This window comes from Petaurus breviceps, unplaced genomic scaffold (assembly GCF_028583685.1).
Source record: "Petaurus breviceps papuanus isolate PSGF00001 unplaced genomic scaffold, PetGlider_PUasm1.0 90594, whole genome shotgun sequence".
In the NCBI taxonomy this organism is placed as follows: Eukaryota; Metazoa; Chordata; class Mammalia; order Diprotodontia; family Petauridae; genus Petaurus; species Petaurus breviceps.
In genome coordinates, this window is record NW_027187281.1 from 5,034,746 (window position 1) to 5,061,491 (window position 26,746).

Consider the following 26,746-nt stretch of genomic DNA (forward strand, 5'->3'; position numbering starts at 1 on the left):
TGGGCCCACACACAGTGGTGGATCCAGTGGCTGATAAAAAACCCCTGAAATATGAGACAGTACACTCACCCCCACACTCACCCCCATTGGAAGCAGAGTCTTACTCTGACAAAGAGCTAAAAAGTCAAGTATTTGGATGGGAAGATGAGCAAACATCATAAAAAATAGTCAGCCTATAGAATCTTACTTTGGTGACAAAGAAGATCAAAACATACAACCAGAAGAAAACAACAGAGTGAAAGCTCCTGCATCAAAAGCCTCCAAGAAAAATATGAATTGGTCACAGGCCATGGAAGAGTTCAAAAAGAATTTTGAAAATCAAGTAAGAGAAGCAGTGGGAAAATTGGGAAGAGAAATGAGTATAATGCAAGAAAATCATGAAAAAATGCATTAACAGCTTGCTAAAGGAAACCCATAAAAATGCTGAAGAAAACAACACCTTAAAAAATAGACTAACCCAAATGGCAAAAGAGGTCCAAAAAGCCAATGAGGAGGAGACTACCTTAAAAAGCAGAAATTGGCCAAATGAAAAAAGAGATCTAAAAGCTCACTGAAGAAAATAATTCCTTCAAAATTAGAATGGAGGAAAGGGAAGGTAATGACTTTATGAGAAATCAAGAAATCATAAAACAGAACCAAAAGAATGAAAAAAAGAAAACCAGAAGACAATGTGAAATATCTCATTGGAAAAACAACTGACATGGAAAATAGATTCAGGACAGATGATTTAAAAGTTATTAGATTACCTGAAAGCCATGATTAAAAAAAAGCCTAGATGTCATCTTTCAAGAGATTATCAAGGAAAACTGCCCTGATATTCCAGAACCAGAGGGCAAACTAAAAATTGAAAGAATCCACCAATCGCCTCTTTAAAGAGATCTCAAAAGTAAAACTTCTAGGAACATCACAGACAAATTCCAGAGTTCCCAGGTGAAAGAGAAAATATTGCAAGCAGTCAGAAAGAAACAATTGAAGTATTGTGGAAACACAATCAGGATAACACAAGATTGATCAACTTCTATATTAAGGGGTCAAATGACTCGGAATATGATATTCTGGAGGACAGAGGAGCTGGGATTAAAACCAAGAATCACATACCCAGCAAAACTGAGTATAATACTTCAGGGGGGAAATAGACATTCAATGAAATAGAGGACTTTCAATCATTCTTGCTGAAAAGACCAGAGCTGAACAGAAAATTTGAGTTTCAAATACAAGAATCAAGAGAAGCATGAAAAGATAAATAGGAAAGAGACATCATAAGGGATTTATTAAAGTTGATCTGAATACATTCCTACATGGACAGATGATATTTGTAACTCATGAGACTTTTTTCAATATTAGGACAGTTGGAGGAAATGTGGATAGATAGATAGATAGATAGATAGATAGATAGATAGATAGATAGATAGATGATAGATAGATGACACAGGGTGAATTGAATATGATGGGATGATATCTAAAAAATAAAAGTAAGGGGTGAGAGTGGAATATATGGGGAGGAGAAAGGTAGAGATAGAATGGGGTGAATTATCTCACATAAAAGAGGAAAGAAAAAGTTTTCACAATGGAGGGGAAGAGGGAGGAGGTGAGAGGGAATGAGTGAACTTTACCTCACTGTATTTGGCTTAAGGAGGGAATAACATACACATTGAATTGGGTAGTTTACTCTACAGGAAAGTAAGAGGGAAGCAGATGGGGTGGGGGATGATAGAAGGGAGGGCAGATTGGGGGAGGGGATAGTCAGAAACAAACACATTTGAAAAGGGACAGGGTCAAAGGAGAAAATAGAATAAGTGAGGGGCAGGGTAGGATGGAGGGAAATAGTTAGTCTTTTACAACATGACTATTATGGAAGTGTCTTGCCTAACTACACAGGCAAAACCTATATTGAATTGCTTACCTTGTCAATGAGGGTGGATGAGGAAGGAAGCAGGGAGAGAATTTATAACTTAAAGTTTTAAAAACAAATGTTAAAAATTGGTTTTACATGCAACTGGGAAATAAGCTATACAGGCCATGGGGTATAGAAATCTATCTTGCCCTACAAGAAAATAAGGGGGGAGGGGACAGGGGGGGTGACTGATAGAAGGGAGGGCAAACTAGGGGAAGAAGTAATCAGATGCATGCCATTTTGGGGTGAGGGGGAGGGGAGAGAGAGGGAGAAAATTTGGAACTCAAAATCTTTTGGAAATGAATGTTTAAAACCCAAAATAGATAAATTAATTAAAAAATATGAATGTACATGTAGATTCTATATTAGATTGCATACCATCTTTAGGAATTGTTAGGGGAGGGAGGAGGAGAAAATTTAAAACTCAAAATCTTGTGGTACTGAATGTTGGAAACTAAAAATAAACAAATATATTTTGAAAAGCAACATTCCTCTTACCGTATACATTGTTCTCTTGGTTCTGCTCATTTTACTCTTCATTATTTTGTGCGTCTTTCCATGTTTTTTCTAAAATAATTGAGCTTACCATTTCTTATAGCACAGTATTATCCTATCACAATATTTTACCATAACTTGTCCAGCCATTCCCCAATTGATGGGCATCCCTGCAATTTCCAGTTCTTTGCCACCACGAAGTGAGCTACTATAAACATTTTTAAACATGTAGATTTTTTTCCTTTTTCCCTAATCATCTTCAGAAATAAACCAACTAGTGGTATTGCTAAACCAAAGGGTAGTTTAACAACTCTTTGGACATAATTTCAAATTACTCTCCAAAATGTATATATCATTTTACAATTCCACCAACAATGAATTAGTGTCCCAATTTTTCCATATCCTCTTCAACATTTATCACTTTCCCCTTCTGTCATTTTAGCCAATATGGTAGATTGCTCTAATTCTGTAAGAGATTATCTATAGCCTATATTTAACAGCTGAGTTTCATACTGAACTTCATGCAGTTTTTGTAACTTTATATAATGTTTACAAACTTTTTATTTTATATTAATTTGTAATTAAAAGTAGGATTTTTTTGGAGTGATTTCACTATGAACAGCCAAGCTTTTGAACTGAATTAATTGAATGTCAGAATTGCATAGTGGATAGAAGGCTGACCTGAAAGGCAAGAAGAAATGGAATCAAGTCCTGTTTTTGATGGTATGCTTGTATATATGTTTGTATGTATATGTGTATACACATATGTGTATGTGTGTATAAATATATGTGTGTATATACATATGTAGTCAATTTTTTAAACTAAAATTTGAGACCTTTATATTTGACTTTGCTGCATTCTATCTTGTTAAATTCATTCCAAAGTTCTAACATATAAAGATCTTTTGGGTTTCTGACTTTGTCGTTCATTGTTTTAGTTATCTTTTTCATCTACAAGTTTCATTGCCTATGTGCAAGTCAATGATTTTAAAATGCTCAACAACATAGAACTAATAACAGATCCCTAGGACACTCCTCTAAAGATCTCTTTCTAATCTGACACGGAACTATTTAACGACTATTCTTTGCATTTTTCTATTCAATTAGCTTCAAATGCAACTATTATTTTCTAGCTCACTTTTTTTTCCATTTATTTCAGAAGAATACCTTGAGTTGTTCAGTCTTTTTCAGTCATGTCCAACTCTTCATGACCTCATTAGGGGTTTTCTTGGCAAAAATACTGGAGTGGTTTGCAATTTCCTTTTCCAGTTCACTTTACAGATGAAGAACTTAGACAAACAAGGTTAAATGACTTGCCCAGGGTCACACAACTAAAAAATGTCTGAGATCAGATTTGAATTCAGGAAGATTACTCTTTCTGACTCCAGGCCTGGGACTCTACATGTTGTGTGTGTTAGTTGTCCCAAAACAATAGCATGGGATTATCATGAGAAACTTTGTTGATTGCTTTGCTAAAACTTTTAGTTTCATTTCAGGGAATCTACAGCATTCCCCTGATCAGCCTTGCAACCCTGTCAAAAACAAAAGCAAAACAAAACAAATGAAAAACTATTCTTCTTGTTTTGAGTATTTTTTTATTTCATTAAATATTTCTCAATTGCACATAAAATTTTTAACCTTTATTTTTTTTCACATTTTGAGTTCCAAGTTCTTTCCCTCACTCTCAGCCCTCTTTCTTCTAAGAAGACAAGCACTTTGATACCAATTATATATGTGAAATAATGTAAAATATATTTCCCTATTAGCCATATTGCAAAAGAAAACAAAAAGTAATATTCAAAATAGAGAAAGTACAAAAATATGTTTAATCTGCATCCAGAGGTGATCAGTTCTCTCTCTGGAGTTGGATCACATGTAAGTGTCTTGGATCATTGTCTTGATTAGAGTAGCTAAGTCCTTCCCAGTTGATCATCCTTATAATATTGCTCTTACTGATTATACTATTCTCCTGGTTGGACTCACTTCACTTTTCATGAGTTTATATTAGTCTGCTAAGGTTTTTCTGAAACCATCTTGCTTGTCATTTCTTATAGCATAATAGTATTCCATCACAATCATATGTCACACCTTGCTCTGCCATTTCCCAATTGATGGGCATTTCTTTGATTTCTAATTATTTGCCACCCCCCAAAAAAACTGCTATAAATATTTTTGTACAAATAAGTCCTTTCCCTTTTTCTTTTATTTCTTTGAGATACAAATCCCATGGTGATATGACTGGGTGAAAGGATATGCACAATTTTAAAGCATTTTTGGGCATAATTCGAAATTGTTCTCCAGAATGGTTAGACTAGTTCATTAGTTCATAATTCCACCAACATTGTATTAGTGTCCCAACCTCCCAACATTCTCTCCTACATTTATCATTTTCCTTTTCTATCATGTTAGCTCATATAATAGGTGTGAGGTGGCACCTCAAAATTGTTTTAATCTGTATTTCTCTAATCAGTATGGTTTAGAGCATTTTTATGTGACATTGATAGCTTTGATTTCTTCTTCTGAGAACTGCCTATTCATATCCTTGGATCATTTATCAACTGGGAAATTGCTCTTATTTTCATCAGTTTGGCTCAGTTCCCTAAATATTTGAGAAATGAGAAACTTGCTGTAAATACCCCCCTCCTGATTTCCTGTTTTCTTCTAATTTTACCTCTAATATTTTGTGTGTGTGTTAGAGTGTTTTAATTTCACATAATCAAAATTAGCTAATTTGTTTCCCGTTATCTTCTCTATCTCTTCTTTGAGCATACCCTGTTTCCTTATCCATACATTGCATAGGAGCATTTTCTCATGCTTCTTGATTTACTTATATTACCCTTTATGTCTAAGTTATGTACCCATTTTGACCTTATATTGATATATGATATGAGAGGTTGATCTGTGCTTAGTTTCTGCCAAACTGCTTTCCAATTTTCTCAAGAATTTTTATCAAGTGATGAGTTTTTAGCCCAAAAGTTTAGAAATTTGGGTTTATCAAATACTAGATTACTATGGTCATTTACTACTGTGTATAGTGTGCCTAATCTATTCTCCTGATTCACCACTCTATTTCTAAGTAAGTACTAGATTCTTTTGATGATTATAACATTTAATATGGTTTGAAATCCTGTGTAGTTAGGCCTCCTTCCTTCACATTAAAAAAAATTGATTCGGGCGGCCAGGTAGCACAGCAAGTAAGAGCACTGGCTCCAGTGTTGAGAAGACCTGAAGATTGAATCCCAGGCTCAGACACTTAGCACCCACCCAGAAACACCTGGCCGTGTAACCTTGAGCAAGTTACTTAACCCCAATTGCTTAGGGGTGGCCAGGTGGCTCAGCGAGTAAGAGTACCAGCTCCAGTGTTTGGGACGACCTGGAGATCAAATCCTGGGCTCAGACACTCAGCACCACACCCAGAAATAACTGGCCGTGTAACCTTGAGCAAGTTACTTAACCCCGATTGCTTAAAAAAAAAAAAATTGATTCCCTTGATATCCTTGATCTCCTATTCTTCCATATGACTTTTATTATTTTAATTCTTTGGGTGTTTGACTGGTATGGCACTGAATAAGTAAATTAACTTAGGTAGAATTGTTATTTTTATTATATTGCCTCAGCCTACCCATTTGCCATGAATATTTGTCTAGTTGTTTAGAGCTGTCTTTATTTGTGTGAAAAGTGTTTTGTATTTATGTTCATAGTTCAAGACTACTTTGAATTTGTCTTGGCAGGTACAAATTCAAAGTAGTCTTGAACTATGAACATGATTTTATTTTAAGTATTGAGAATTCCATTTAATTTTTTTTGCTGTTTTTTGTTTTCCTCAACAGCCTCAGATCATTTTGAGATTTAGCACTCTTGACATTATTCTCAATATTGCCAGTATTTGCCAAGTATTTTATACTATCTGTAGTTATTTTAAATGGAATTTTTCTTTTTATCTCTTCCAGGTGGATTTTGCTGGTACTATAGAAAAATGCTGATGATTTGCATGGGCTTATTTTACATCTTGCAACTTTGGTATAGTTGTTAATTGTTTCAACTAGTTTTTCAGTTGTTTCTCTAGGGTTCTTTAAGTATACCATCATATCATCTGCAAAAAATGAGTTTTGTTTTCTCACTGCCTATTTTTAATCCTTCAATTTCTTAAAAAATACATTTTCAGTGAAGTCATGCTATGCTGGCTCTTTGTGATCATCACTTCAGCAAGGAGTACAAAGCATAGTGCCTCTATTTGTTCCAGCATCCATGGCCATTTAGATTGAGATTGTAAGGCCAAGGATCCTGGAGGGGTGGAATGTAATAGTAATGGCATTACATTACACAGGAACAGAGGGAGAAAGAGTCAGAGAGAGAAAATAGGAATCTGGCAGACATTAGGCTATGTGAAGTCCCCATCTCACTACCATATCATGTCTTTGTGCCATGATTTGGGTCCCTACCTCTCTATTTCCTATTATTATCAAAGTAGGCTTTTGGTATGCTCTAATGACAAAAGTACTCTGAATTCTGGCCCCATAGATTTCCCCCCAATTTTCTTTATTTCGTTTTACCATATGGTTCCTGGTTTTCTTCACAGGAATATATAATATTCTTAATATTGTAGTCCATATAAGCATAGAGGATTTTTTTTATCTCAACTTGGAAATATCTACAGCTTGGAAATATCAACTTCTTAGGGTTCTAAGGGTACTCTTAAGGTGTCATGAGTGATTCTCTACTGCCAATAGCTTGAGACCCCACCCATATACTTTCCCCCAAGATTATCAATTGAGAATTACTTTTGTCAGTCAACCTTAAGTAGCTTTTAAAAAGGAATATTAACTAAGGTGACACAGTAATAGTTGGCACAGAACAGGCCCCCAAAAGTCTATGATGCATTCTCACCCAAGTAGAGACAGGGTCCAGGAGAAAGTTGGCTCAATCTTAGAGGGCATATGTAGCCAATTTAGGACTCTCAGTTGCTGAAAGTCCTTTTCTTTCATTTGTGTATTCTCAATAAATTCCCCTAAGCCATTCTGTAACCTCTTTGATGGGTTATTTCTAGAGCTATGTGATGTTTAAAAAGTTTGAGAGACATAGTTTCTGGGCAATTAATCATTTTATTAATAATGCTAGCATTTTGTTAATAAAAAGAATGGTCATTTGGCTGTCTCTCTTGGACCAAAGATGAATCATGGCAGTGGGCTCACAGTTTATATGTCCTTGGAAGAGTAGGTCTACCTGAGAGTGTCAATTAACTCTGATTAGTTAGCAATTAATGAGGAATGAATAATAATTAGAGGTGAATTTATTTTAATGAGGGAATGTGGGAATGTAATTTTGACTATATCATTTACTTCCAAATCACCCCCAGTTTCAGGGAAGTGTCTTTTGTCTAGACAGACAAAACACAATGGGCCCAGGAATTTCACCTTAGATAAAATTCTTGTGAAACTGAGTGAAGTAGCAATACCTAGATTGGGGAGAATATTAATCCTTTCTCTTGGGGCCATCCCGATCTATATCTTACCACTGGACTCAAATGACTCTGGAGGAAAGATTGAGGCTAGTGACTTTGCCCAACCCTTCCTCACTTAAATCCAATTCACTTGCATATCATGGCATCACCTGCCTGATGCCATGGTTCTTTTTGAGAATGAAGAACAAACATCAATCCTTTCTGCTATCATCAGTCCTGTCCTTCACAGGCTGAGCATTGAAATGAGGAATTCAGAGAAAGGGAGAGAAGTCTGGTCTTTTTGACTCCTAATAAAAACACCAATGCCCCCAAATAATGCTAATATACCTGTGGTGATATCGTAGGTCCCAACACCCTCTAGATGCTTTGAAACTTGAAAGATCCTCCACTGATCAAAGCAGAGATGGAGTGAGGGGAAGGAGTCCTCTCCTTTCCACCTTCCACCTCTTCACTACCAGATAGTTCTGACACAGAGATGTGCTAGAAAAGCACAGTTCTTCCAATTACTGGAAATACAATCACTCATTAACTCAATAGATTATTTATGTTATAGATGATCACTAAGGAGTGGTCTTATTGTTGTCCATTTGTTTCCATTGTGTCCAGTTTTGAGGTTTTCTTGGGCAGAAATACTGGAGTCATTTTGACATTTCCTTCTCCAGCACATTTTACAGATGAGGAAAATGAGGCAAACAGATTAAGTGACCTTTCCCAGGGTCATACAGCTGTTAAGTGGCTAAGGATAGATTTGACCTCGAGAAGATGAGTTTTCCTGACTCTAGACCTGGCACTCTATTCACTGAACCACCTACCTGCCCCAAGGAGTGGGTTCAAGTTTCTTCAACTGTTCAGGAACTCAGAGGCTAGATAAGGAATCTTAGTTCTTTCCACATGGCAGGAAGCCAGGGGATTGATTCACTGGGAAAAATTTATATACATTATCCAATGCTGTCAGATCATTTTATTGTGTGTTTTTCTCTATTACAAGGGAAGGTTTGACCTGTTGAGGGAGGTGGGATATTTATAGAAATGAATGATGTAAACACAAAAAGTATCAGTAAAACATGACTTAAAATAAAATAACACTAATATATATGTATGTGTATATATATATATATACATATATATATATATATATATATATATATATATATATATATATATAATTTAGAGGGCAATTGGGATTAAGTGACTTGCCCAAGGTCACAGAGCTAGTTTTGTGTTAAGTGTCTGAGGCCCAATTTGAACTCAGTTCCTCCTGACTCTAGGGCCAATTCTCTATTCACTGTGCCACCTAGCTGCCCCTAAAAATATTTTTTAAAAAATAAAGTTCCTGGTGGTTTTTCAAATGTATTATCATTCTTCAGAACAACCCAAAAGGACCAAAACAAGTCTTGGCTTTATGAATCAGATGTTTTATTTTTCATTTTCTAGTCTATTTCTACCCTTGTCTTTATTAGTTCATTTCCTCAATTTTTCTTTGGATTATTAATTTAGTCCTTCTTTGTCTCCCTTATTAATATAAGTGCCCAGTGGCATAAATTTCCTCTAAGAATGACTTTGGATACTCTCCACAGATCTTCATAAGTGGTATTAGTATTATCATTGACTTTTAAATATTCTTTTACTCATTTTCTGACTTGACTAAACCATTGTGTGATTCATTATGGATTTTTAAATGTAGTTTTATATTTGATTTCTAGTTTTATTTCTTTGTTGTCTTAAAGTATTACTTCTGTCTCTTTAAATTTAGCCAGAACTTATATTCTTTCAAATATAGTTTTAATTTTTCTGAAAGTTACATATTTACTTGAAAAGAAAATACATTAGCTACTTTTTCCATTTAATTCTCTCCATGTATAGAAACATACATTTTCAACTGAAAGATGCCTTAGAGGTCTTCTGGTACAAGTCTCTCATTTAAAAAATGAAGAAACTTAGGCCAAGAAAAGGAAAATGACTTGCCTAAAGTAATGCAGTTAGTAAACATCAGTATTTGAACTCGGTACTCTGAATTCCAATTTATTATTCTTTTCAATACAGCACGATATCTACGTTTCTTCCGCTACTGATACCTCTTCACTAAATGTGCTTCCATAGCTTGGTCCTGTAGGAGCAAGATAAAACAAGCCTTTTCCTCCTTCTCCTCCTTTTTTCTCCTCCTTTTCCTTCTTTCTCTGCCCCTCTTTCCCCTCTTTCTCCTTCTCCTCCCTCACAAAACCTAGAATTAACATGGGGCATCCATTGGGAGATGGCATCTTGTCTCTGGTATGGGGGACTTCATTTTAGTAGATACCAACTCTACACCTTTTTCCAGAAAGCCATCTTCTTTTCCCCAGTCTTTCACTAGGCTCTATGGCCATCAAGATGATCTCTTGGGGCTTTTGTTTTTCACTGAGGCATATTACTTCAACTAGTTGAATCTGTCTTGAGGATCCAAACTATGCCAGAGGTCAGCATGAATGAAGAATTAAAAATCATTTAAGTGCTTACTATGTACCAGACTCAAATATCATAATTCTTATTTTTTTTAAAGCAATCAGGGTTAAGTAACTTGCTCAAGGTTACACAGCCAGGTGTTTCTGGGTGGGTGCTAAGTGTCTGAGCCTGGATTCAATCCCAGGTCATCCCGACTCTGGGGCCGGTGCTCTTACTCGCTGTGCTTCCTGGCCGCCCCCAAATATCATATGTTCTAAAAGGAAGATGCAATGCTCATAGATGAATGGTGGCCAAGGTAGAGAATATTGGCCTAGTGACTTTCTATACCAATATTCCCTGCCTTGGTCACCATTCACTTGTGAGCATTGTATCTTTCTTTAAGAATGCTCATGCCCTTAGATATCCCCTGATACCAATCAACTGAATTGACTCCAGATGAGTAGAATTCCCTATTACAGGACCACTCAGCATTGGCAGTCCTATGGAAGTGTTCCAGACATCTCTACCACAATTGTGGGCATTAGATTAAGGGTAGTAGCAGAGGTCCTATCATTCCTTTTTATGTTTTCTTAGGGGCATCATCTGCCTTCTGGTCATTTGAAAATTATCATTCCTTCCTAGCTACAGAGAAACATGCATCAGTGACCAGCACAGGGGGTGGAGATTTTGCCACTTGTTTCAACAACTGAGTCTCTCTTGTAAGGTTTTGTTTGTTTGTTTTTGTTTTTGTAAGGGTCTTTGCTTGTTTATCTTCACTTTATTTTTGTTTTGCTCTATTATTAACTTTTTTCTAGTTTTAGGATGAGGAAAGCTGGGAAACTAGTTCCTTGACTTAACTACTCCATAGTTTCCTCAGAAGTCCCCAATTTCCCATTTTACAGATGAGAATACTGAAGTCTGGAAAAGTAAAATTCTATGACCAAGTTCACATAACTAATTAGCATTATAGTTAATGTGGACTGGGCTTTAAGGAAGAGTAGACTGAATGGAAGAGTTTGTCTGTATTAGAGGTTCATGCAAAGTAATAATAAGTGATAAAGTCATGGCAGAAAAAAAGGGTTTTCCTCTACTGTTTCTCTGGACTGTCTTCAGTGTATTTCCAGTTTTGCCTTCTGTTAAATCTGTCTATTTAAATTTTAAGCCAGATATCAAGGGACATCTGAGACCCAACTGAGTATTTCATTCAACACTATACCCCACTGAAATGTTTAATACTATTTTAAAATCTGTATACATGTCATGAGAATGTTTCAAAGACATATATTTGATTCAAACACAATTTCTCTCAGTATTTTACCAATACATGCTAACCTCTGGACATTTCTAAGAATTGATCTAAAATTCTGTAGTAGAATTCTGTAGGATTGCTCTAAAATTCTGTAGAACAGTAAGGATGATGTTCCTGGAAAATAAATATAAGCATTTAGTTTTCTGAACATCCATGTATTTTCAATACTTTGCTTGCAAATATAAATGACTATTTTCTAAATCTCTCAGATATAAAAATAATCCAGTATTTCCTCATTTTATGTTAAATGTATTTTTAAAATTAAAAAAAAATCCTACCAGATTCTGTGTTTTTTCTTTTTTTTTTCTTCAGCTCTCCTAAACTCCTATTTCCTTCACAATTTATTTAAGCATTCAGTTACCACCCTTAACAGAGAGTTTGGCCCTGTCTCCCTGAGATGAGTTTCAATAATAATTATAATACTGGTTATGATAATAACAGATATTTACAGACAACACAGGATGTTAGACCTGGAAGGGACCTAAGAGATCTTCTAATATAAACTCCAATTTACTAATGCCCTTCCTAAAATGTGGTGCCTACACTCAATCGATCAAGTAATTTTTATTAAGCCCCTCCTTTGTTCCAGGCACTATACTTGACTTTGTGGATTATTGTTTGTTGGTGTTCAGTAATGTCTGATTCTTCCTGACCCCATTTGGAGTTTCCTCAGCAAAGATACTGGAGTGATTTGCCATTTCCTTCTACAGCTCATTTTTTTTTCAGTTGAGGAAACTGAGACAGATATGGTTAAGTGACTTGTCTAGGGTCACATAGGTAGTAAGTTTTTGAGGGCAAATTTGAACTCAGGAAGATGAGTCTTCCTCACTCTAGGTCTAGCACGCTATTCACTCTGTCACCTAGCTGCTTGTACTCTGGGGATACAAAGACAAAAAATAAAATTATACCTGCCCTCAAAGAGCTTACATTATATTGAGGGAAACAAAAAAGCACATAAAGGTATATAGGTAGATAGACAGATACATACATGTATATATGTAGATATATATATGCACACATATATACACAGATAAACATATATATATATATATATAGTATGAATTGCACATTAAATATAAAGCATTTAAGTAAAAGGGAGAGAGGGTACTTAAAATGGGGGGGGGTCAAAAATGTTATGTAGAAGGTAGAGTATGAACTAAATTTTGAAGGAAGAGAGAGATTCTATAAGGTGGTGATAAAAAGGAAGTACAGTATATTCCAGGCATGAGAAATAGTCAGTGCAAAGGTCATGGAATAGGAGATGGAATGCCATGAGTGAGGAAAGGAGAAAGTCAATTTGACTGGACCATATACTCTCAGAAGGGCGAAAATGTGTACTAAGGATGGAAAGACAAGATAGCATGAGGTTTTACAAGGCCTTAGAAGTCAAAAAGAGGAGCATATGTTTTATCTATTCCTTTATCCAAATGATTGAATAGTGTTGGAAAGAAAAGGATTAAGGATGGTATTCTGTAATACTCTACCAGAAGCCTCTCTCCAAGGTGCCATTGAACTATGTTGGGTCCAGTTATCTACTCAATTCAAGATCAACAACACTATTATTTTAGTTAGTATTTCTATTTCAGGTCCATAAGAATAGCAAAAGAAACTTTGATGACTACCATGATGAAATGCAGACATACCATGGCCGTGACATTTTCCAGTTTACTTATCTAATAAAGAAAAAGATGTTCGTTTGGCAATGATTATTCTTGATGAGACCATCCAACCTCTTAAGCCTTTCTGCTTCCATTTGAAATTGCTCCTAGATCACCCTTCTGATGTAATGGGAATAGTCCTGGAGAAATCCTGACCATGACACTCACAAGGTGAGTAAGGGAGGGGAGTATTTGGTCCCACCCAAACATTCTGCTCCACCTGCCAGCTTATGTCATGTAATCACAAGGGATGACTACATCTCTTGTCTTTTTGATGAGGCACATTGCTCCAACAAGTTGTGTCTGTCTTGAGAGCCCAAACAATGAAAGGTGACTGAGGTCAGCATGAATTAATAAATGAGTAAGTTAATGAAAAAAACATTTATTAAATGCTTATTACATGACAGATACAAAGTGAGAAAATCCCTATCCTCAAAGAGCTTACAATTTAACAAAAGGACAATATTTATGGATGAATACTAGGCAAGGAAGAGAGTACTGGTCTAGGATGTCACAGAAGCAGCTGCACCTTTAGATGCCTCTTGACAACAATCAATTGAATTGGGTCCAGGGGACAGAATTCCTTATTACAAGAACACTCAGGAGTGACAGCTCCAAGGAAGAGTTCCAGGCCTTTCTGCCACAATTCTGGGCATTAAATTAAGGGTGGTAATGGAGGCCCCATCATTCCTTTTCTTTTGTTCTTTGTGGAATAATCTGCCTATTAATACACACACACAAATGAAACAGGTCAAGAACGCCTACTGTCCATAAAATACATCTGGATGGGTAATGTATCAAGTTACTTTATCATTACAGTTGCTTCAAATAGACACTGAACTGGGTCCAGAATTGAAATGGAAGAGGAGAGCAGATTAGATTGCTTTGTACAAATTTCATGGAACTTTCAATGATGCCAAGTTGCTTTTTAACACAACCCACCCCCAACACCCATTCTTTTGATACTAATAATCTCCCAGTGTGAACTATACGGCTGCAAATCATGGAATGCCCAACTTAGAAAATTCAAAATTATATTGAAAATGAAGTTCAATAGAGACTCATGGGGAGTGTAAATTACCAATGATGACTTGGGCATAGTAAGTGATATGAGAGATGCCATCAAGAAAATTCAAGTTTAGAAATTGAAGTGAGTTGGTTATGTAGCAAAAGTGAGGGCGGGGGGAGACAAGCAGACAGTTTAAGTTCAGCATGGGTACTCCTGGCATGTTAGGAAGAGGGCACCTGCCACATTGGTTGTGCTTTATGGAGGATTTACAGGAGAACATGCACAACAATTATAGAAAACAGGTAGGTAAGAATGGGCTGCAGTCTATACATATAAGAAGTACCCATATTGATGAGATAATGACCCTACTGAAGTATTTATATACATTGCCCCTTTAATTAGAGCACACTAAGATTTTCCAAAAAGCTCAGAACTGTTAGAGACACCCAATTTTTCTCACCCCAGGTTCCCATTAATCCACTCATTATGACCCATCCGTTGTGTGTGATAGAAATTAGATGTATATATTATCATTGATTTTTTTCAGAGAATAAGTAAAACATTTATGTTCATTAAACATGAATCAAAAATGTTTTTTGACCATCTACCCTCACATGTCAGGGATATGAAGAGAATATGACACTGTATATTGACTGTAAAGGAGTTTTCATGCTAGTAAGGGAGATGGCATGATACAATGGAAAGAGCACTCATTGGTCCTGAAATGATAGAACGTAGGTTTAAATGCCACTTCTGGAGGGTGCATTCTGGGAAGATGGTGGAATAGGTCAGGAATTTCCAGGCTCTCCAGATTTCTTCCACAAACAAAATCATCAAGAAATGAATGTAGAGCAACAAAAATAAAGGTGTAAAGAAGTTGTTTTCCTAATATAACTTGAGAGGACCTCAGGAAAGACACCAGAGGCTGAGGTCTGGCTTTAGTGAAGCATAAATATCTCCAGGCTGACTCCACTGAATCGACAAAAAATCCAAGCAGGCCCTTGGAGCAGCTCCATGGGGAAGCAGACTAGGCCTCAAGAAATTTCACCTCAATTTTCACCTCACTCATGGCCTCAGGAAATATGGATACAGGAACTTTCACTTTATGAACTTTTACCTCACAAACTGTTATTTAGAACAGAAGATGGCTAAGTGAGGGATGATTATTTTACCAAATTGGAAAAAAAATGACAAAATTCATTTGGAGGAAAAAAAGTTAAGAATATCAAAGAACTCATTTTAAAAAATTAAAAGAATGAGGATTAGTAGTACCAGATCTTAAACTACATTATAAGGCAGTAAGTACCAAAACTTTCTGGTACTGGTTAAGAAATAGAATGGTTGGGGCAGCTAGGTGGTGCAGTGAATAGAGCACCAGCCCTGGAGTCAGGAGTACCTGAGTTCAAATCCGGCCTCAGATACTTAACACAAAAACCTTGGGCAAGTCACTTAACCCTAATTATCCTCCAAAAAGCAAAAAAAAAAAAAATAGAATAGCAAATCAATGGAACAGAGTAGATATACAATTTATAGCAGCAAATAAATATAGTAACCTTGTATTTAACAAGTTTAAAGACTTAAGATTTTGGGATAAGAAGTCATTATTTAGTAAGTATGTTGGGAAAACTAGAGAGCAGTATGGAAAAAAACTTGGAATAGAGTAATATCTTACACCATTATCTAAGATATGATCAAAGTGAATATATGACCTAGATATAAAGAGAGATATTACAAGGAAATTTGAAGAACAGGGAACATATTACTTATCAGACTTATGGATAGGCAAACAATTTATGAATAAACAAAAGAGAGATAGGAGGGTGAAGTATAAAATGGGTAACTTCAATTACATTAAATTTTTAAAAATTTTTGTACAAATAAAACAAATTTAGCCAAGATCAGAAGGAAAGCACAAAACTGAGAAAAAAAATTTGTAGACAGTTTCTCAGATAAAGGTCTCATATCTCAAATATATAAAGAACTGTAAAATCTATAAGAATACCAGTCATTCCCCAATTGATAAATGGCCAAAGAATATAAACAGGCAGTTTTCCAATGAAGAAATCAAAACAATTTATAGGCATATAAAAAATACTCTAAATCATTATTGATTAGAGAAATGCAAATTAAAAGAGCCTTAGGATATCATTTTATACCTATCAGATTGGCTAAAATGATTGAAGGGGAAAGCAAAAAAATTTGGAGGGATGTGGAATAATTGAGCCATTAATTCATTGTTGGTGGAATTGTGAACTGATGATTGGAGAGCATTCAGAAATTATACCCAAAGAATTATTAAACTTCCTACATATGTGCCCTTTGGCACAGCAGTACCACTACCAGGTCTATTTCCAAAGATGATTAAGGGAAAAGAAAAAGAACCTGTATGTTCTAAAATGTCCATAGCAACTCTCTGTGGTGGCAAATAACTGGAAATTGCAGAGATGGTCATCAATTGGGGAGGCTGAACAAGTTGTTCTGTATGAATTTGATGGAATGCTACTGTACTACAAGAAATGATGAGCTCGATGATCTTAGGGAAAAAAAAAACCAAACAAACATGGATAAACATGCATTGAAATAATGAAAAGTTAAATGAGCAGAACCAAGAGAATGTTGTTTACTGGAACAGGAACATGTCAGTTTTGAGCAACTAAGTCATTTTGACTATTATATATACCCAAATTAACTATTAAGGACCTCTGAAGGAAATACTACCTGCATATCTCTCTCTCTCTCTCTCTCTCTCTCTCTCTCTCTTTCTCTCTCTCTCTCTCTCTTTCTGCATACATAGAAAGGTTTGGTAAATAAAGTATGTTTAGAATGATTTTACATATGTGTGTCTAATGGTAGCTATCTCTAAGGGGGGAGGAAGAAATAAAAGGAGAAAAAAATACATAATAATATCATATATTTAAAAGGAAGGGTAAGTTGTAGATAAGGGATTTGCATTTTAATGTTCAATCATCATTTTTTATTCTACTACATTATAGAAATGCTTGTTTTATTCCATAATTCAATAAAATAAACTTACATTTCTTTAAAATGTCCCACTTCTGATGGTTATACCATTACTTGACTTCCCTAGGTCTCAGTTTACTCATCTGTAAAAATAATATGGTTGGACCAGATGAATGAAAGAATCAATGAATAAAAAACATATGAATCCCTGTCTTTTGCAAGGCACTGGAGATACACATAGAATAGTAAGAAAGTTCCTGCTCTTGAGGAGTTTGCATTCTAATGGTGGGACACATGTAGGTTTCAGAAGCAAGTCAAATGAAAAGGCCTCTTAATTCTTTGGATTCAATAGGAAGATGCCTGGCAACATATCTTCTTTAATGTTATTTCCACTGATGTAACTGTTTTCCTTCCTGATGTTGAACCATTTTGATAGTGCTGGAAAAATTTTTGGTTAAAATTTGCTTTTCTGGATCTCCAATATCTGTGGCTACTGAGGTGGAGGGGCCTTTAGAACTCACAGAGATAGGGTGCAGAGCCAAGATGGAGGAGCATGACCTTCCCGCAGCTCCAGCTTCCACCTTCCCCAATCCATGTAAAAAGGGGACTCTAAACAAACTTTGGAGCTGCAGAACCCACAAAATGACACAGAGAAGCTAACCTCCCGCTGAGGACAGCCCAGCAGGCTGGCAGGAATCGGCCAGCACAGCGCTCTGGGAGCCGAGCCCAGCACCATGCAGAGGCTTTAGCCCCAGGGCGGGCCTGACCAGCCACCTGTCAGAGGGACTCCAGATAAGCAGCAGCTGTGGCCATTTCCAGATTTATCAACATAGAGATGCGAAGGACAAGGTGAGAGGCCAGTGCAGTCTGGACTTTGGGACCCAGTAAGTGGGAGTGTGTGGCTTTTACCCCCGGGGTGAGAAGCCCCTGAGACTCCAGCACAGCCAGCCAGTGCCACATGGTGGCTTCAGCTCTTGGCCTGCAGAGTGTAGGGGGACCAAGCACCAGTCTGAGGGGTAATTGTTCTTACTTTAACCTGCTTGGATATGAATTGCAGTCTAGGGTGGAGGTTCTGGGGTGTGTGTCCAGATTGCCAGAGCATGTGAAGACCTCAGAGAGGGCACCCATCTAATACCTCCAGCAGCTGAGAAAACCCCAGCATTTGGGATGAAAGCTCCCCTGTCTGGTGGCAGAGTCCTACTGTGGCAAAAAGCCCAAAAGTCAAGTAATTGAGTGGCAAAATCAAAAAATTGATCAGGCAAAAGAAACAAAGCAGACAGAAGATTCCAACAATACACTCCTATTTTGGGGACAAGGAGCAAGGCATGGAACAGGAGGAAAACAGTGAAGTCAGAACTCCTGCACCAAAAGCTTCAAAGGAAACTACGAGCTGGTTACAGACCATAGAGGACCTTAAGAAGCAGATAAGAGAAGTGGAGGAAAAATTGGGAAGAGAAATGAGAACAATGCAAGAAAATTATGAAATGAGAGTCAACAGCCTGACTGAGGAAAATAATACCTTAAAAAACAGACTGACTCAAATGGCAAAGGAGGCTCAAAAAGGCAATGAGGAGAAGAATGCCTTAAAAAGCCGAATTTGCCAGATGGAAAAAGAATCTTAAAAGCTGAATGAAGAGAATCATTGCTTCAGAATTAGATTGGAGCAAATGGAAGCTAATGACTCTATGAGAAATCAAGATGCTGTTAAACAGATCCAAACAAATTAAAGAATAGAAGGCAATGTGAAATATCTCATGGGAAAAACCACTGACCTGGAAAATAGATTCAGGAGAGATAATTTAAAAATTATTGGACTACCTGAAAGCCATGATGTAGCAGCAAGCACCCCAAGTGCGTCCTCAGGGTTTGCTGCCCATACAGGTTCTTGGATCTGCTTTGTTAAAGGAAAGCAACTCAAAATGGGTTAACAAGCTTACTTTAATCAGTCAGACATATATCATTTACCTTGTTCAGGGGAAAGAGGTCAGCACCCCGAACTTCAAAGCATACAGGCAGAATTATCAAGACAGAAACAGATCAAGTAGACAGCTTTCCAAACTGTCCAACCATTACATCCATACCCAGTCAACATCTGGGTTTCCACATCTGGGTTTTTCAAAGCCGGGGGACTCTCAACAACGGCTTCCCAGAATTCAGATCAAATCACAGAACACTTCTCAAAGTGAGTCCCAAAACAAAGCTACACATCAGGGCTTATATAGCCTTCTCCTGGCTCAGAGAATGTAACAACCTCATTGACCCACTGGCCAATCAAAAAGTATCTACTGAAAAACAAGCCTCCCTCCCCAGGCTTCAGGTGCATTTTAGCCTAGGGGCAGGGAAGATCTTCCAAATTTGCATTCCCATTACACATGATCAAAGTAAGAACCTAGAAATCATCCTCAGGAAGTTCTCAAAGAAAACTGCCCTGATGTTTTAGAACCAGAGAGCAAAATAGAGGTTGAAAGAATCCACCAATCACCTCCTGAAAAAGATCCCAAAAAGAAAACTCCTAGGAATATTATAACCAGGTTCCAGAATTCCCAGATTAAGGAGAGAATATTACAATGAGCCAGGAAGAAACAATTTGAATATCGTAGAAACACAATCAGGATAACCCAGGATCTCGCAGCTTCTACACTGAGGGATCGAGGGACTTGGAATATGATATTCTGGAGGGCAAAGGAGCTGGGATTAAAACAAAGAGTCACCTACCCAGCAAAACTGAGTATCATATTTCAGGGGAAAATGTGGTCATTCAGTGGAATAGAGGACTTTCAAGCATTCTTGCTGAAAAAACCAGAGTTGAATAGAAAATTTGACATTCAGATAGAAGAAGCAAGAGAGGCATCAGAAGGTAAACAGGGAAACGAAATCATAAAGAACTTATCAAAGTTGAACTATTAACATTCCTACATGGAAAAACAATAATTGTAACATATGAAACTTTTCTCAGTAGTTGAAGGGAATATATATAAATTATATATATATATATATATATATATATATATATATATATATATATGTGTGTGTGTGTGTGTGTGTGTGTGTATACACACAGTTACATATATATGAGGGTATATGGGAATATGAAAACATATGTGAATATGTGTATATATGTTTACAGGTATACATAGATAGAGGGCACAGGACCAATTTAACAGGAAGGGATGATACTTAAAAGGTGAAATTAAGAGGTGAGAGAGGAATATAATGATGGGGAGAGACAGAATAGAGTAAACTATCTCATATAGGAGAGGCAAGGGAAAATGGTTACAATGGAGGGGAATCATAGGAAGGCAAAAGGGAATGGGTCAACCTTATTCCCATTGAATTTGGCTTGAGGAAGGAATGAAATACACACTAAATAGATTATCTCACCCACCAGGAGAGTATGGGGGAAAGGGCATGAGATGGGGGATGATGGAAAGGAGGGCAGGCTCGGGGGGAGGGAAGTTGGAAGCACCCACTTTTGAAAAGAGATGGGATCAAAGTAGAGAATAGAACAAGTGGGAAGTGTGATAGGAGAGAGGGAAATATAGTAAGTCTTTTACAATATATCTACTATGTTATTGTTTTGCATTAGCCACAAATGTACAACTTATAGTGAACTGCTTATCTTCCCAGTAAGGGTAGGTGACAAGGGAGGATGGGAATGCATCTGGAATTCAAAGTTTTAAAATCAAATACTCAAACATATACATACACTATTAGCAATCCTATTTTACATGTACTTGGGAAATAAGATATACAGGCACTGGGGCACAGAGATCCACTGGAAAAGTTGAAAGTGTATGGGAGAAAATATGGGAGAGAGCAGGTTGGAGGAGGGGATACCTTGTGGGACTGCTATTTTGGGGCAGTGGGTAGGGGAAAAATGGGGAGAAAATTTGTAACTCAAAATCTAGCGGAAATGAATGATGTAAATCAGAAGTTAATAAAGCATTTGAAAAATTAAAAATAAAAGTATCATCCCTTCCTATTAAATTGGTCCTGTGCCCTCTATCTATGTATACTGGTAATATATACACACACACACACACACACATACACATTCACATATAAAATCAAACGCATATATACCCTCCGATAAAGACTATATATGTATGTATGTAATGTATATGTATGCATGTATGTATGTGTGTATATATAGACACACACACATACATATATATATATATATTTCTATTCCCTTCATCTCTTTTCATACTGAGAAAAGATTTATCAGTGACAATGATCATTTTTTCACGTAGGAATTTAGATAGTTCAACTTTGATAAGTTCCTTATGATTTCTTTTCCCTGTTTACGTTCTCATGCTTCTATTGCTTCTTGTATGTGAACGTCAAATTTTCTTTTCAACTCTGGTTTTTTCTTCAAGCATGCTTGAAAGTCCTCTATTCCACTGAATGACCATATTTTCCCCTGAAACATGATACTCAGTTTTGCTGGGTAGGTGATTCTTGGTGTTAATCCCAGCTCCTTTGCCTCCGGAATATCATATTCCAGGCCCTTTGATCCCTTAATGTAGAAGCTGCCAGATCCTGTGTTATCCTGATTGTGTTTCTACGATATTCAAATTGTTTCTTCCTGGCTGCTTGTAATATTCTTTCCTTGACCTGGGAATTCTGGAACATGGCTATAATATTCCTAGGAGTTTTCCTTTTAGGATCTTTTTCAGGAGGTGATTGGTGGATTCTTTCAACCTCTATTTTGCTCTCTGGTTCTAAAACATCAGGACAGTTTTCCTTGAGAATTTCTTGGAGGATGATTTCTAGGTTCTTTCTTTGATCATGGCTTTCAGGTAGTCCAACAAATTTTAAATTATCTCTTCTGGATCTATTTTCCAGGTCAGTGGTTTTTCCCATGAGATATTTCACATTGCTTTCTATTCTTTCATTTGTTTCTATCTGTTTAACAGCATTTGATTTCTCCTCAAGTCATTAGCTTCCATTTGCTCCATTCTAAATCTGAGGGAATGATTTTTTTTTTGAGTGAGCTTTTGAGATTCTTTTTCCATCTGGCAAATTCAGCTTTTTAAGGCATTCCTCTCCTCATTGCCTTTTTGAGCCTCTTTTGCCATTTGAGTTAGTCTATTTTTTAAGGTATTATTTTCCTCAGTCAGGCTGTTGACTCTCCTTTCATAATTTTCTTGCATCATTCTCATTTCTCTTCCCAATTTTTCCTCCACTTCTCTTATCTGCTTCTTAAGGTCCTCTATGGCCTTTAACCAGCTCGTATTTTCCTTGGAAGCTTTTGGTGCAGAAGTTCTGACTTTACTGTCTTCCTCCTGTTCCATGCTTTGATCCTTTTTGCCCCCAAAATAGGAATCTAATGTTGGATTCTTCTGTGTGTTTTGCTTCCTTTGCCTGGTCATGTTGCCACTCAGTTACTTGGCTTTTGGGCTTTTTGCCACAGTAGAAGTCTGCTACCAGACAGGGGAGATTCTTCCCAATCTCTGGGGTTTTCTCAGCTGCTGAAGGTATTCCAGTGGGTGCCCTGTCTGAAACCTCCACATGGTTTGGCAAGCGGGTCACATACCCCAGGACCTCCACCCTATACCTCAATCCATATCCAAGCAGGTTAAAGCAAGAGCAATTACCCCTCAGACTGGTCACTTGGTCCCCCTACAGTCTGCAGGCCAGGAGTTGAAGCTGCAACTTGGTGCTGGCTGCGCCAAGGCTTCTCAGCAGCTTCTTTCCCCAGGGGCAAAAGCCAACCCACTCCTGACTACTGGTCCCAAAGTACACACTGCACTGACCTCTCACTTTATCCTTCACATCTATGTGTTAATAATTCTAGAGACGGCCATAGCTGCTGGTGATCTGGAGTCCCTCCAGTCTGTGTCTTGTCTGGCCTGCCCGGGGGCTAAAACCTCTGGCTCATGCGGGCCTGGGCCTGGCTCCCAGAGCACTGCGCTGGCCAATTCCTGCCAGCCTGCCAGGCTGTCCTCAGTGGGAGGTTAACTTCTCTGTGTCATTTTGTGGGTTTTGAGCTCCAAAGGTTTTTCAGAATCCTCTTTTACATGAATTGAGGAAGGTGGAAGCTGGAGCCGTGCAGAGGTCCTGTTTCTACTCTGCCATCTTGACACAGACAGAATATCTTACATGCTGTAAGGAAGGAACAAGAGATGAAGGAGACAGAGTAAATAGCATTTATCTTTGTTTTACAACAGATATCAAGAAATCTGGCATTTATTTCTACTGCTCATCTAATGCTGACTCTTAATTTTTCCTTCAGTGAAAAAGAAAGAGAGATCTCCTTGTATAATGGATAAATGACTGGCTTTGGAGTAAGGGAGATAGGAATTCAAGCCTTAACTCTGATATATAGGATCTTTGTGACTATTGGTCTGATATCCCCGTGCAAATATTTCAAATGGGAACTTTTCATTGAGTCGACAAATTTCATTAGTGGGTAGAGATTTAGCATAGGGAATGCTCCAAACTAAAACACACATGTTCAGACACTTTTTTGTTGTTAGTCACTAAAGTTTGACTCTTTATTACCCTGTTTGGGGTTTTCTTGGCAAAGATGTTTTCTTTGCCAACTCATTTTACAGATGAGGAAACTGAGGCAAACAGGGTTAAGTGATTTACCCAGGGCCAGATTTGAACTGACAAAGTTATGAGTCTTCCTTTCTCTAGGCCTAGTACTCTATCCACTGTGCTACCTAGCTATATGTCAAACACTTTACTGCTGCCAATAAAAAATAAATAATGCCCCCATCCTTATAATCTAATGAATATGTTAAATACTTGTCTATTTATGGTTCCTCATGAAGCATGCTTAAGGGATATACTGCTTGCCCAACAACACCATCAATTAATATTTATTAACAGAAGTCTCAGGTTTTAAATGAATATCACTGTCTCCCTTCCAGCATTTAACAGTGCATTGTACAGAGTAGGAAATGAATAAATGTTTGCAGGGTGAATGATGGATGGAGGGAAGGATAGATTGATTGAATGAATGGCTGCAAATGCAGATGATATATGCATGTCTTCTTGCTCTAAATAACAGGGATCTTGGGAAGTGCCTTTGAAAGTCCTGACTATATATGCTGATTTATTCAAACTTTATACTGACTCAACATTTGATTGGAAACTTCAAGCTTCAAGTACCACCAGTCTCGAAGAAGACAGGCAGTTTTGGAATTGCAGCCAATCCAGTCTCAGAATAGCTTTTGTCTCAATGCCTTTTCTATCAGAGTAGCCTCTCTCTTGCTGTAAACATTACAGAGAAAGCCACATAATTTCCGTTTGTCAGTTTTGCTGAGAGCCCTGTCATTTTGGGTACTTAAAGTGAATCTCACCCACAGGCATAATACAAAAATAGAATTGGGTTTTATAGAAAGCCTTCCATATTGATCATCTCCCCAAAGCAGCTGATGATTATATACTAGTGATTCAGTTACCACATAGGGTAAACATCAAAGCCAGTTACAGGGTATGCTTGCAGAGTAGGAGTTGTATTTTGGAATTCCCACTGATTCTAAAAGAGCTGATACACTTCAAACCACAGCCCCAGCACTTTACTAAATTCATGGCACATTGGGTCAAGGAGCTGCCACTTAGGCAGACATGTTGAAGTCTTTTTCTAGAATAAGGCAGACTTGAAAGCATGTTCTTCCATGCTTTCAGAACAGACTCCAAGGATATGTAAGTGAGGGTCAACAGCTTTTTTTCTGTGTCTACTGAGAATAGAGTGGATTTAGGTCAGATATGAGCAAGAATTTCTAGTCTGAAAGAATTTTAGAACTCTAGAACACATTACCTGCTCCTGGAAGAAAAGGCTTTGCCATCATTTCCATTTATCAGATTAAACAAAAGCATCTGCTTCTCTGTGTGTTCTATAGACATGTGTATACAAGGTATTTCATAATCTTAAGTTATAATAGCTTAAAACTCCATCAAGACTTTGGGGACAACTTGTAAAACATCATTATCTTCATCATCTTCATCATCATTATCATCATTAATATGGTGCTCTAGGTCTTGCAAAGTGCCTTACAAATTTTATATCATTTGATCCTCACAATAATCCTGTGAGCTAGGTACTGTTATCACTCCCATTCTACAGATGAGGAAAGTGATCGAGTCTAGGTGACTTATCCAGCATTGTCACATTTCCAGTAAATGCCTGCAGTGAGATTTCAACTTAGGTTTTCCTAACTTGAAGTCCAACCCCTCTATTCACTGTACCATGTGAATGTACATAATATAAAGACACACATATGTAGCGTGTGTATATGTGGTATATAATATATAATAAAATATATTACATACATAATACTACCATAATACATATATAAACACACAGTATATAATTATGTAATTTATGATAATTTACTTATTACATATATTATATTATATATTATATGTAATATAATGTGTACATTTATATATCATAATATTATATGTAATTATATACATCATATTATAAGATATAATATAATTATATATATATATACACCATCTGTGTGTGCTCATGTACCATTTATGTATTGTTTTAAGGTTTTTAAAACACTTCTGTAAGATAGGTACAGCAAGTATTATTACCCTTATTTTGCATATGAGAAAACTGCAACTCAGGGATGGAATCCTGTTCAAGGTCCCACAGCTAGGACTTGAACCAGGATTTCTGCCTCCCAGGCAATGATCATTGCATGTCAATAATACATGTGCCTCCAGGTTAGAACCAGAAGTGGAGACTTCGGCAATCAAATTTGGTTGGCAGCTCAGTTCTTCCCCATAGGAAACATAGTTCTGCTCCAACAAAATCATGTCATCTCTAGCCATATCATGCTTGTAGCCTGTCAATCATGACTACACACCTGATGGATGGGTGGCAGGGCTCCAGGTTCAGTCCATGTCCCATTTCTCCTATTTGATCAGTTTAGATTGCATTCCCTTATCTCCCTTCCCTCTTCTAGCATCACTGTCCTTCCTCCATTCCATTGTACCCTTCTTTTATAGCTGACAGCATTGGATATGGTTGTGGTATCTCCTCGTCATCCCTCCTCTTCATATGACCAACTCTTCAAGTTTGATGAGCCTAGATTTTTTCAGGGACTAGCTCAAAATTTTCAAAATGGACTCAGTCTTCTTGTCAGGAAATAGTCTGGTGCTCAATAGATATCCACAGAATGAATCAATACTTTGGTATAGCCTTTGCACAGAACTCATAGGAGATTGAAGTAGGACCTCATTATCAGTCCATGGATTTTCCTGATTGATATCACACACAGTGAATCACATACAGTCTATTTACCCAGAATTTGATAGTCAGTTAAACTTTGTTTCCTAAGGGGAAGAGTGGGGTGGAAGTATGGATGAGCCTTAGGGAACACACAAAGAGAAGGCAGAAATCAAATCAGGAAAGAGATGGACCACAGCAATAGTCCAACTGATTAGATTTGGGGTTGTGCCAGCGGTGGAGGAATTCACTAGGTCTTAGAGTTAGAGATGGAAAAGAAGTTAGAATTACAGAATGACAGAGCTAGAAGAAAGATCTAAGGAAGACTTTAGTCAAGTCAAGAAG